Genomic DNA, 14,438 nt, shown 5'->3' on the forward strand with positions numbered 1-14,438 from the left:
TCATCATTCAGGAGGTATGAAATTTTGCATTTATAGGCTTTTCCATAGGTTTTTGAATTTGCAGCATTTCTCCTACACAGTTTTGAAGAGCTTACCCTGATTGTGCAAGTCCTGGGACACGGTGTGGCTGTAACAGCTCTCAGCTGATTGGTGGTTTTTGTGGGGTAAATGCTGAGATACAGTGCATTCATGTGACATATCAGAGCCTTCAGCCAGTCAGGCACTGGACAGACAGTTGTGAAGCAAAAGCATCAGGTTATTGTTGGTCTGTGTTGTTCCTGAGGACATTTAATTTGCCTTCCAATGTTTGTAATTTAAATTTAAAACAATACTTTTTTGGTTTTGTTTTGTTTTGTTTTTCTGCATCCATTTATATTGTCTGTTTTGAATTTAATCCTAGTAATTTTAGAATAATAACAGTGATAGGCAGTTTTTGTACTGGCTGTCTGCAAGATGGCCATGTCTTGTCTTTTAAAGCCATACTGTACTTTAATAAATGAGTGCTAGAAACTGGTTGAGAGCAGCAACTGTGCAAACTGATCTGTCATTTAAAGTTGATTTCAGATTTGGTTTGCCTGAGTTATGAGAATGGCTTGGCCTTTTACCCCATGTCCACATCCTACAGTCAGCATGAGGCAAACACAAAACAGGCATTCTCCTCTCCTGATGGGAGACCCCAATGATCTGGAGAGCAGGAATATTGCAGGTTCACGTTATCTGCATTAGCATTACTGTGTATGGAACATGTATTATGCCTGCTGTAAATGGTTTAACTACCCAGGCCCTCGTGGTTAATGAATATGAAGTTTAATGTTTCTGAGACAGAGATTCAGAAAGGAATATGACCATGATCACATTTAATTGAAAATGCTGTAAGACATAATATTTATCATATTTTTTTTCCCAGTTATAATCCAGGTAAATCTATTTAAAAAGCTTTTGTTTACATTTTCTTTTATAGCAGTATGGAACTTAAAATAATACATAGGTACATTTTTACATACATAAATGGTGTATGAAAATACATGGAAATAATTCTTGTTGTTCTGTTTTCATAAGTTTTAATGTAGTATGAAGGCTTCCTTTTTTAAAGTTAGCTGTTAACTTTTAAGACCTTTCAGTATATATTTTTTCCTGTGCTTGAATTTTTACAATCGTTAATTGAATAGGAAATGGCATCTACCTTCCTGTCTGTTAATGCTAAACCCTAATTTATGCATCGTATTTAAAACTGTGGTTCATGTTCAGCAGGACTGTGCATGTACTCAAAGCTAAGCTAATGTACAACTGTAGGGAAAATGAGATTGATGCAAAGTACTCTACAAACATTTCAAACCATTCTTTAACAGTATGGTGAGTAATAGCTTTATATAATTTTTTTAATTAAGTGCATGTGTATATGTATCAAATTTTCCCTATTATTACAGTGAAAATACCTTACCTTTTATCTTACTTCAGTATTACATAGCTAAATTTCCTAAAATGCTAGCTGTAATAGCTTACACAAACATGTACATGTATATATAACACCTCAGTACTTTCTTGTCCCATTTAAAGACCAGACGGACCATGTTTGATACATGGTATACCCTGAAAAAGCAACAGATATGAAATTGTGACTCCTGCTTGAAAGCCTTTAAATATTTAATGTTATTACTACCTATGTTTTCACCATTTGTGTATTTAACTTGATAGTTGTATAAATTATATGTCAAATACTCTTATGAGCATTTCCTACAAGTGTATTGACAAATGCCCTGTCATTCTCCTGGAAATACACAGTATCTGAAGCATTTTGAAAACCATTTACTTACAAAAATTTTTGTATCCCATATGTTGCTTTCTCTTATATGTACCTGCCTTTTTATTTATCTAAGTATAAATATTACTGCTTCTTGACAGTATTTGGAAGATTTCTAGATACTTTGTTTCAATACCTCAGCCTTATGTCAGTATAGACTTTTATTTTTAACGCGAGTGCCAGCCCTCCAAAGCCTTACTTGTCCAAAATGGAAGTTGATATTTGGGCCAGACCTACAGAAATGTGAAACAGATGAGTTCCTGAGACACATGTAAAGTAATCCTCTGGAAACCTTACCACAGATAAAAGTAAAACACCTTGATGGTCCTACTGGCTTCTCTTTAGGTTAATATTTTGTATGCAGGGTGGTCTGACATGTTGATGGTAATAGTAGTATAAAAGCCTGAAACAAACTGAGGAGCGGTACTGCGACTTCATAATATTTTGTTTGCAAAACAGACAGAGAAAGCTGATAGAATTGATGGTAATATGTTTTACACAGAGTTTTCACTGAAGCCTTCTGTGTATGACTTGATATTTGAATTGCATTTTAGAGTTGTTAATGCTTGTCAGTGCAGGAAATATTGAGAAGCACAGAAGGCTGTCCCAACATCTTGGGATCTTTTCTGTATTTCCTTTTCTTAATTTTATCATTAGAAACTGTGACCTAAGACTCTTCTAGGGTTTAGTCTGCCCAATTTTTCCTCATCTGAAATCTTACAGCATCACACTTATTTCACAGTATTAGGAATATGTGATTATGAGCCTGGACTAGCAACTATTGAAGCATCTGCTTAGATAATCTCATTGATTAGGCTCTGGAAATGCAAATGTTTGAACAGTGACTTTAAGAGTAACCTCTCTGGAGCCTTAGAGTGTGTGCCTAGAAACCATTGAGGGCATAGTTTTTGCAAGTGCATATATATCACCTGGAGCTCAAACTACCTGCTATAAGTCTCCATACCTCTTCCCAGACTATGCTGAAGATGTGTCTCAGAGAATCTTTGAGGGACGAAGAGGGGGAATAGTCTCCTATTGTTTGAACTGATTATGTTTCCTGAGAGCACAGAAAAAATACTTTTGTTGGCAAGATGTAAAGTTCTGCATTTGTATTAGTGATTGCTGACTTGTATATCATGACTCACATTGCATTTACAGTTCATACTGTACTCTCATGGTGTATCAGCCTCCCTGCTGACCTGTGAGCAGTGTGTATATTCTCTTGCTATGTTTTATAACAGTGTAAAGAGGAAGGAAAGTGTCTAGAACTTTGTCATTACCTTTTGCAGCAAGAGAATGTGAAGAGTCATTCAAGGCTAAATAAAACTTTGTGTAATTTAACAAAATGTATCCTACATTTCCCTTCCCCTCACCATCATGTCTAGTTATATTGCAGAAGGGGGTAAAGGAGGTAATGCTCTCATAGTCTAAACAAACTCAGCACGGTGAAATGAGACAGTACTTTAAAATATGCATAAGGATTGCAGTTGCTCCATTTTGTGACACTGACTGTTCAGGTAGAGAAAACTCAAGCCACAGGCTTTTCCCAAAATGAATATTTTTTTAAAGGGCTATCAAGAAAAATGATGCTGGAACTATTATTGTGAAAAATTGGAGTGGCCTGGTTGATATCACGCATACAGTTTGGAAAAACAAGATTAGTGCAACACATACCATTTTTCATTTTCTCCTGTCTTCAACAGGACTAACCATTGCAGCATCTCATTTTTTAAACTTTGTGTTTAGGATGAGAAATCACATGTGTGTACAATTGCTTCTGGCTGCCTTGTCCCTCTGCTCCTAGCTTTCCTCTGCCTGCATGTTTCCATGTGTACTGTAAATAAGAAGTGATCAAGAGGGCAGGATACTTAGTCTCTTCTTTGATCAATACTACTCTGTGGGTCAGCAACTAGGAATGTTTGAAAAGAGAGAAGGAGGGAAATATGTTTTTTTTTCCCTGTAGACTGAGGCCAACACCTTTGCATCGGGTTAATCTCTACTACCGTGGAAAAAAAGCCCATGTGGGTTATTTCTGAACCAGTATCAGCTCCCAAAAAGACCACTGTGAATAAGATGGCAAAGAATTTAAGTAAAAAGAAAATCTTAAAATTTTTTTTCCTCTCATTAAAATGAGGATTTTAATGCCTAGGTGGCCATCTATGAGTTTTCCTTCTTGGAGCTGGGCTCAGTGGGGAGAGAGATCGAGATCAGCACATCAGAGTTTGGGGGCCAGGGTGTATGCAAACCTGTAGCTCTTGGTCTGTGAGCCAGAGTATTGAAGTCCTGTTGCACACACACATTCACTTTCAAGAGAGGGACTTGCCATATTTCTTGTTCCCCTTTTTAGCTAAGAAAACTGAGACTTCTGGGCTTTTCTTTCCCCCTGCCCGTGTTTAATATGATAGCTCTGAGTGCTGCCTCTGAAAGGGATAAACGAAGGACACGAAAGGCCAGTCTGCATAGCACAATGCAAGTTTAGCCCTGGAAATGCATCATTGCCATTGCTAACAACAGGCTACATGATGCTAGGGACAATAAATGGGAGACCTACAGACTTTCCCTGTAGCATGAGAAATGCAAGCATGCTTGGAGATAGTTATTCTGTGACACCCTCAAGAATAGGAGGATATTATAATGGCTTTTAACAGGAAGGTGGAAGGAGGGAATATGAAGGAGCTCATGGAGGAGAATGGAGAATAAAACTTGTGTATGTGCAAGATGTGTAGCCTGGGGGAAAAAAAAGTTTGCAATGATGAATTTAAATTATTTGCCCTCACATTGTCACATTTTGTACATGTTTTAAAATTATGTGCTTTCATGCAAAGAAATCAGGTGGTTCTGCATCATAAATCAGTCTTTATAGCAAACAAGTTTCTAGAGGTAGCTGTCTTAGACCTGTTCGTTTCTGGGAATAAAGATGAGGCACTATCAGAGATTGAGAAGATGGGGCAAACTGATTAATTAAAAAGCAGTAAATCATCAGCCCCACATGATTTATGTATAAAAGAATTCTGAAGAAGTTCAGAAATGAATTAGCTGAACTGCTAACGAAGATATGCACTCTCATTAAAACCAAGCTCTTTTCCAGAGGGTTGGCAAGTATCTGGGGTTTATCCTATATTTATACCAGTAAGCATTACATCTGCACATTGCAAATGGTCGAAACAGGAATTTAAAAGGGAATAATAAAACACCTGGAAGATCGTGATGTGAGACTTTAATGAGAACAGCTTCAACAAAGAAGAATCATGTCTCACTACATTGCTTAGAATTCTGAATGTGCCCATAAAAAGAAATACGAATGGCCATACCGGATTAGACCAGAAGTCCCTCTAGCCCAGCACCTGTCTCTGACATTGCCCAGTTACAACCATGTGGGAAAGAGAGGAGAATAAAAAGGATAAGATAACCCTTTTTCCCTGGACTTGATTGACAGCAACAAAGGCCAGGTTTGAATTTAAGGGGGTCACTGCAAACATGCTGATATCATCCCTTTCCCATAAAGCAGTCCTGAGCTTACTGGTGCTCAGAAAGATATTTTTGCTACAGTCACAAAAAGGAATTAGATGGTAAAATAAACAATGTTTTCATAAAAGAGAGAAAAGAGAAGTCTGACAAGCTAGGTGCTCAGGGTAACAATAACCAATTCCTGAGGTATAGCTGTAACATCAGTCTCTCTATCTAGCAAGGCCACTAGGTTGTTTTCATCTACTTTCATTCAGAGTTTGAGATTAGCAAGTATTTCCAGGTAGCAAAGCCAAACTAAGCTATGCTAACCTGATGTGATGCATTTTTGTTGGCTGGAGGAGTGAAGAACAGCTATTCATTTCCCTGCTAGCCACATGTGGTACTTCCGCTAGCCACAACACCGGGTGCTCTGCAGTCTGGGGCGCTCTCACCCACCGTTCCCATTAGCTCCCACCCCTCTGCTGGCAGGTTTTGTTGTTTCAGCCTTTGTAAGAGCAGGTACAGTGACGGGAACCAGGCACAGGTGCTCAGTTCATAGGGGCAGCTTAAGCAGGTTCTGGTACTCACAGATCTTTCACAAGGCTTTAACTCAAATCTTTTTTTTCTCATGTTTTGTTTAGGGTGTAACCTTTGTATTTTGGTGCTAAATGCTCTGCCTAGATTGACTCTCTTAAACAAAGTTAGTTGGCCTAGACTTCCCTACATTTTTTCCACGTGATGAAGTAACTCCCTTGGTAATAGAAATGTCCTTCAAAAATATAATTGCAATATGTGTCAAAGGAAGCTGGCTTGCCCACCAGTCTTTTCTGTTATCTCTCTTTGATTCCATTGGATGCCAAGGTGCCTTTTCCCCTTGGGAATTCCTGGGATGTTTCCTCACCTTTAGGTTTCAGCTACCAGACTTATGAGGAGAGCTGCGTGACATAATGTTTTTTGACTTTTTAATAGCTTGTGACAAAGTCTGTCACGAGACACTGTTACAAAGTCTAAGTAGTCACATATGGTGACAGGGCAAGTATCATCATGGATCAAAAACTGACAAGGAAACAAAAAGGCAGAGGACTAAGTGGTCAGTTTTCATCACAGTAAAAAGCTAGCAGCTGTGTACCTTAAAGTTACCTATCAGATCATATCTTAAATATATTTATTAATGATCTGGGGAGAGAGGTGAAGGATTAGGTGGTAACACTTACAAATGATGTAGTTACTTAAGTAATTTAAGCCTGTAGCACACTGTTAGAAACTTATGAGTAATCTAAACAAGTTACTCAGATAAAGGTTCAGTCCTGACAAACAAAGCGTTAGTATGTAAAGGAAACCACATAAAAATCTTATCCTCTAACTGAAGGGAAAAAACCTGAACATTGCTGTTGGCACTTCCATAACAGAAGCCATTTGAGATGCTGTTATGGTAGAAAAAGTGAACAAGGTGCTAGAAGGCGTAAGAAATGGGACATTAAAAATGAATTACTGAACTCAGTCTTCGTTGCATGGAGACAGAGGATAGGATAAAGCATAATATTATGGGTAAGTTTGCCCAGCTAACAAAGTCTGATCCATGATGACAATTTCCTGTTTTCTTTTGTCTTTAACCTGCTCATGCATCATCTGCTATCAGAGATGCTCTGATTTTTACCAGGAATAATGTACTTTGGGAAGGCTAAGGCTTCCAGAGGGTTTCAGATCTTACTAAGGACAGCTCAGTATCAATCAAGCTACAATTGGTAAAAACCTGTTTCAGATCCATTCTCGTTCCTTTGGTATTTAGTTAAAAGTCACATCAAAATGACATTAATTAACAATCTCTACTTTGTATTTAGACTATGAAATCATCAATGTTTTAAACATGGATTTCAGAATTCAGATGTTACTGAAATACTTCCTCAAGTTTGGGGCTCTTATGAGACTTATAAGTTATTCTTGCATAGAGAAGTCACCTGAGACTAACCTAAATGAAGTTAACATAGATTTAAAAAATTATTCTTGCAGAAGAACAGGGAGTGGTGGGAATAGATGAACAGATGGGAAAAGGAGAAAAGGAGAGTGAAGAAAAGACTAATTAGGTAATTGAGGCTAAGAGGCTATTAGAGCTGACCCAGTGGTTTACTGGTAGTGCAGTTCAGGGACTTGAATTTGGGATTGAGGTTGGTCCCTCATTCCCAGGCCAACACGTGATCCAAACACTGCAAGGACTCAGTTTTATAGCCTGTATGATCCTGTAAGTATGTGTTTTCCAGTCAACATAATCTGGAGGGATTGTATGTCAGATTAGACTGGAGACAGGAAAGAATAATGGAGTAAAATGCTGAATTTGGATATGAAGATAGTAAAATACTATGCTAGTAGGTAAACTGTTTGGTGAAATTTGTTTGAGTTCCTTTGCACTGGCTGTCAGAGAAGAATCTGATTGAAATAAGCATATTTTGAAGCGATTCTGAATAGGAACAAATTATTTCTCACCGAGCAGCCTTTCCTAAAATTTGTCCAGTATGCAATACTCTTGAGTATGATTTTGTTTTGTTTTGTTTTTCATAGACAGTAGATAAGGGGAAAGCCTCAAAAGTCATTTATTCTAAGTCATTTTATTATCTTGTTTCTGGCCAGTTTGAAGCTGGTATGCTCGTGGTGTGCCAGTCTTTTCTCCTTTCAGTCTCCTAACCTATCTTCCTTTCTGATACGCTTTCTTCTGTTTTTTATATGCTTATTTTCTCCCTGATGTCAGTATTTTCAAACCGTCTTCTGAAGTTGTCAGGAGATATTGCATTTGAAGCAATACATGGCTGGAACACCTGTGGTCAGTAGGCAAATCATATTTTGACAGCAGAAAAAATCAGCACCATTCATTATCCCTGCAGTTTAAAAGAGAGTTTATGTAGAGTAATTGCAGTGTTGGAACTACTGCTTCAGAGGAAAGTCACTACAGTTTAAGATTTAGCAACTGGACAGAGTAAACAAAAGATGGAGGAGGGAGTATAGTTTTGGTTATAAGGGTAGGCAGGAGGCAGATAAGAAGGGAAATGGCTGCTTGTCTCCTGGAGACCCCACTTGTACCTGCTGCTGGCAAAAGGTTTTTGATTTTGCTATCAGCTGACAGCTCCCCTAAGACATATTAAAGTGTTTTGTCAAAAGAGGGCACTGTGCCAAATCTGGACCTCTGTGAACATGTTTTATGTTTAGGGAAGATAGATGAGTGATGGACAACACTGAAAGAAACCTCCTCCCACAAAAACATATTGAAGTTTGGAGAACCTGAAACAGCACTTCTTTTCAGGGATGCAGTGTTGCTCTGTTTCTATGAAGCTGCTTAAAAAGTAATTAAGTGATTTTAAAAATTATTTCTTGCCAGCTTAGAATTTAGCAGCCCTCCCCTTCATAATGTTATGCATATTCTGGTGAATCGAAGGGTGATGATTTCATTTCTACCAGCAGAACCCAGGGACAGGTTTTGAGCGTTGCTTTATATCTTACAATCATAATCTGCTGGTAAGGACGCTTCCATACTGCTTCACTGCGCTTCCCACATAGTATGCCCTTTCCTCAGCATTTCTTGTCACTTTTAGGGGTAATGATTTCCACTGGTTCCCTCTGGTTTTAGGTAGAGTTGTTTCATTATGTTTTGGTATTGGTATTATTGTAGGACCTAGAAGACTGGCATGTGGGCAAGGACCATGTTTCTGTAAGATATCTTGCAAACACAGGACAAAGTACATTTTCCACCCCTATTTTCTGTTTATTGTTTCTCCTCACCACTGAATTTTCCTTGTCAGAACACTGCACTATGTTGAAGATACAGTTTTGTTAAAAGCCTTTCTTAGCAAGTCCCCCCTGAATGTATCCAAGCACGTATGAAATGAGGGGAATTATTCTCGTAACATTTGCTCATGCAAATCTGTGTCTAGGTTTTGGCTTTCCAGTATTAAAACAATAATAATGTACTTTCAGGATATTTTTGCTATCTCAGTGTCAGGTGAGGGGACTGATTAGTCTGATGTGCAGCTCTCATAAAAAAAAAAAAGGTATGCCAGTTTAGACTAGCACTGATGCAGGTACCTAGAACTGAATAAGTCTTACCATGCTTATTACAAACATTTAAAATGCAGAAATGCTCCAAAAAATGAAATGTGCCTTCTCATTGCTTAATTATTTAATTAATTTTTAGAGGAAAAACGAAATAGTGAAAAACTCAGTGTTTTCCCCTTGCTGTTGTAAAGAATGCAGCGTTTACAAGCAATTTTTGTACAGTTTACTATTATTTGAATTCCCTAGGAATCCTTATAAAGGTTACTTAATTATTTCAATTAACGTTAACCCTTAGAAAGGTTTATTAGCCCCTTTAATTAAGGTTAGCCTTGGAAGCTGTATGCTTAATGCATAGATTTCCTGATTTTAACAAAAGCCATTGAATTACAAAATATTTTTATACTTAGAAGTAGAAACCAGGTATTGGGAGAGGTGGAAAACCTTGTGGTGCAGAGTATACTGCTAAAATGATAAAAATATTTGGAGAAGATTCTAATACATATTAGCAAGAATAAGAGCAGGAATTATTTTGCAGTGTCTGAAACTGAGTTAGCTGTGCCAAAACCCATTCAGTTATCTGTAAACAATATTTAACACCATCTGACATATTCACTGTCACTCCATGCTCTGTGAATCAAATATAAAATTATGTGCAAGAAAAAACCCTACAAACTTATTTTGTCACAAGTAAGCTAGGAATTTTGAAGATGGTCAGCTCCGCTTGTCAACAAGAATAAGCAAGATGAAAAATAATGGCTTAGACTAATAGAGAAACAAGTCAGGAAGGCCTTCAATTTGAAAGTGCTGCCTCCAGAAGAGGAGTTTGCAGTGCATGATTAACTTTCTTATATTTTCTCCAGAGTTTGTTGGATTTTTTGCAGTTAATAAATAGGGATATCCAGCTTTAAAAGTAAAATTTGAACACTCGGAGTAGCTAGATCTAGTATTTTGGGTAGTGCCAATAAATACCTGAAGGTTATTTTCCAAAAGTTGAATTGGCATCAGGTTTTGTACTTCAAATTTCTTTAAAATTTAGGCATAATTTTCTGAGATTGTGACTCAGGCCCATCTCTTTGCATTATATATGGAAGCTTGGAAATTTGTAAATTATTAAGTTGCATCTCTCCATCTGCAAATTGATGGCAAATGAAAATGATCACCGCAGTGTGCCACCACAGCTAACACTACACTGAGCATTTCTCTACAAGTCAGATCACTTAATTTTTCTTTTGGCCATTGATCTTTTACAACACCCACAGCTTTTTGTTTTTTTCTCCAAAGATCATCATTTTACTTTGAAGTCTACTGACTGTGATGTGTCTAACCCAATCCTGTAGAGGCAAGGAACTGAATAATTACTTCATGAGTGCCATATTAAAAGCCGTCCAAAGACTGTTTAGGCTGCTCATTAAAGTCATTGGGAATTCGGCTGGGCAAGAGATCCCTGCTTTGGTCATGCAACGGGGCGGGACGGAAAGTGCTCCAAAGATCAAGATTTTTTAATTATTTGTGTTGTACCACAAAAGGATTTGACTAACACCCTTATGTGCTTAAAACTTAAACAATAGATGCCACACACACCAGCACCCCTGCCACCATCCTGTGTTTGTTCCCCCCCCAAAAAAAGCAGAACAGATAATATTTGCCTTCAAGATCACAATTATTAGAGTTGAAATTAAAATTATGTTCAAAATAGAAGTATAGTTAGGATAAAATTTCTAAAGCTCAGTTTTGTGTAATACCCTTCACCGCCTGTTGTATTAGCAAAGAGTAAATCCCAGGGCCTCTGAAGTTATCTGGTTTTTGAGACCAAATGAGGACTCCAATTTTTTTTTTTTTTTTGTAAACTGACAAATATGATCTTATTGCATGCTACCAAAACAGAGTAAATGTCCTGACTCCAGACTGCAGTGTAACAAACATATAGGAACAGACAAACACATGTACATTCACACTTGGAGTAAGAAATCTGCTGGGTTGGGAGTGCTACCTTGTCAGATGAGAGGAGAAGACACTCAAAGCCACTGGCTCAAGCCTTCAACTGTCATTGGACTATGAAGGTCAAAATAGAGAGAAAAACTTTGTTTCTGTGCTTTCTTTTTCCATTGACAGAAAGAATTTTACATTTATCTTTAAGATTCAGCATTCTGAATTTGTTTCAAAATGATGTAGAATATTAAGCTTCATTTCTGTAAATATATTTCTAAAAACAGGCTGGAAATTAGTTGCTTGCATGTTGTGCTCTGCGGCTGTACTTAGAATTGGGGTGGTTCCCCTTTAAATAACCGTTGAGAAGTGCCAAAATCCAGGCAGTTGTGTATCAATTAGCAGGGTGCATTTCTTAGTGCGAGCTGCTTGGAAATGCAAAATGACAAATCTGAGCATTAAGCTTTCTACCATCATTTTGCTTTCCTACCTCTAACTACAAATCAGCTTCATTGTGACTTACAGTGTAAGAAGTTGGTGCGTTTCTGCAGATCCGTGATAAGATATTTTTCTCTAGTAAGAAATGCAGTTAGACTCTGCATTCGGAATCTGTCCCTGCCAGGCCTAGATGCATTAGTATTCCACTGGCAGCTGCCTGTAGGTAGGAATATTGTTTTTGTCCATAACCAGAGGGAACAATCAGACTAAGCCGTTCCCCGGCTATAAACCAGCCAAAGTAATTGGGTTTAATTTTAATTTTTGTAATAGCTTTAAATTAATAGGAGCAGCTGCTGCCACAGTGTGTGGGTGTCCTTTTCCAGAAGGCATAGAACAAAAAAGGGAAAGAGTAAACAATAGTGTGTCTAGGACACAAAGGTTAATTCAAGAACTGAGCAATGTCTTTTCGTTATCAAAAACTCAGTTGGTGATATCTAGCACTGTGTCTCTTTTCTTTCTTTTTCTTTCCTTTTTTTTTTTTTTCTTTTTTTTTTTTTCTTTAATTCCCTGATAAGATCTCAATCTGATTAGGCTCCTGTGTGTAAGATGTGCTGTTGGTATCTAAACACTAACTCTCTTTCTCTATATGACTCACAAATAGATTAGCAGTGACAAAGTGCTAGGAGAGATAAAAATAGATTAGCAGTGACAGGAGTACTATTATAATTATTTTTGGAAGATACGGTTTAAATTAAGAGTTTGGGCACTTTCTGCCCTGAGAGGGTGAATTTAAACCTAGGAACTGTGGATGGTTTCTGCTGTTGTGTCAGACACCAGATAGTGAAATGTCAATACCAGATGTCCTAGAAATCAAGATTAGCCATAATAGCCAAATGCAGCCATAAAGTGATGTGTCAAAGTGGATAATAAAACAGATGCTTAGCTTCTATAATGAAGGGGAAAGGGAATGAAATATCAAAAGTGCCTTTAATACATTAACAAAGTTGTCTTCAACTTGCGTAAAAGTAGAAAGTTATTGAACCAAGGAGAACTATGTGTCATTTAAACATTAACTATCAGCAGATGAATTTCATTCATTAGCTTTTCTAAAATCCTGAGTTTCCTCCTATTGGTCTCATTTTACATGAAATTTTTATAGCATAAAGTGAGGCTTGTCCTTTATTATTTCTCCCATGCTAATTTGGAAACAAATAAAGTTCAACAACTCAGCAACATACTGTTTAAACTTGCATTACGGTTTGAGGACTGGGAGCTAGAATACATTTACCCACTGCCATATCATCTGCTTGATTTCAGATCAAATGAGGGATGTCCTATAGCACTCCAGAGTAAGGGCAAATGATAGAAATATGTTAAGATACTGGAGAACCCTATTAGGTTAGGGTACTGCATGCAGACGGCTGGTGGCATTTTTCCCCTACTGATACTTTAAAAAAAAATAATTAAAAGAATTGTTTTTTTGTCCTTCATATTTGTGGCTTAAAAATAATTTTCAGATCTTAGTAACAAGCAAGGGTCTTATTTAACAAAAAATGCTGAAGTAAATTCTTGAAGTCCTGAATGTTCAAGAACGAGGTCAATAACAGGGGCAAATAAATTCTGATTTCAAGTCTAATTAGCTGCATGACTGGCTCTTTACTTTACTTTTTCAAGAACATCTCAATTTCTTTCTGTTTCTCTTTGTAGCTCCTGAGTCTTGCTGATCAGACTCCTTAACTGTTGCTAATTGGCAAACACATACTTCTGTATGAGAGGGCTTTGTCCTGTATTTCATATTAGCAATGAAAGGCCAAAACTGATGCTCTGCAGTAGACCAGCTTCTCGGAACTATTACAATGAGACACATTACTACTGCTATGTCTGTAAATCTTATTATGTTTTCCCTCACCATGATCCTAGTTTAGCTGCTCCGATCGTTAGATGAGACCTGTTTATAATGTTGTGTAATTGAATCAGTTAGAGTCTGCAGGACCATAGTGTTTTGTTGCCAAACATGACTGGTAAGTTACTTACATCAAATTACAAGTGCATGGCATGACTAGAGGATCTCCTATTTAAATAAAGCTAGAAAATCCATTTAAGAAATTAAGAAAGAGCAGAAACAAATACTGAACATCTACTATAGAACAAGTGTTTGACCCACCTCTGAAATGTTACTAATTTCTGTTGAGAAGTAACAGAATAATTGAAGTTGGGTGAAAGACATCAGGCAGACATTTGTTAGTCCTTAAACAGATACCAGTTTGATAACAATGACATAAATGTCTCTATTATAATTATTTATCATCATGTATATTCATTTTTATCTTGTCAGCACTATAAGCCAGAACTCTCAAGGAGGGCAGCGGTCCAATTTGGAACAGGACCAAATATTCTTTTCTTCTTTGCTTTCTAATTTAGGACCGGGTTATTTTCCATACCTGAATTTTTTTGTTTGGGTTTTTGGCATTTTTTTCACCCCGAGTATTTATCCTTTCCTCCATTCATCGGCTAGGTGTTGATATTATCACCTGACTATTAAGGATAATAAATATATGAAGATGTCCTGAATTTCAGTAACAGTTCTGTTAATGTTGCCTTATACTGACATTCTTTTGTTAATTATGCCTCATCTCAGTGCTGGTGAATTAGGCCTGTATGAAAGGATGTAGCCACACTCCAGGTAGAGGTTTGGCTGAAGCCTGTGTAGTGGTATGAGATTGCACCAGCTCGATAGCAAAGTAGCGGATAGCTTAACTGCCTGTGGATCCTTTTCACTTCTTGG

General features: G+C 37.4%; 1 protein-coding gene across 1 annotated transcript in view; it reads left to right on the top strand.

Moving 5' to 3' along the window:
* Window positions 1–14,438, top strand: part of AGBL4 (AGBL carboxypeptidase 4) — a 984,974-nt gene that overhangs the window by 381,869 nt on the left and 588,667 nt on the right. The gene's annotated exons all lie outside the window — the stretch shown is intronic.

Source organism: Phalacrocorax carbo, chromosome 6 (assembly GCF_963921805.1).
Source record: "Phalacrocorax carbo chromosome 6, bPhaCar2.1, whole genome shotgun sequence".
NCBI classification, from domain to species: domain Eukaryota; kingdom Metazoa; phylum Chordata; class Aves; order Suliformes; family Phalacrocoracidae; genus Phalacrocorax; species Phalacrocorax carbo.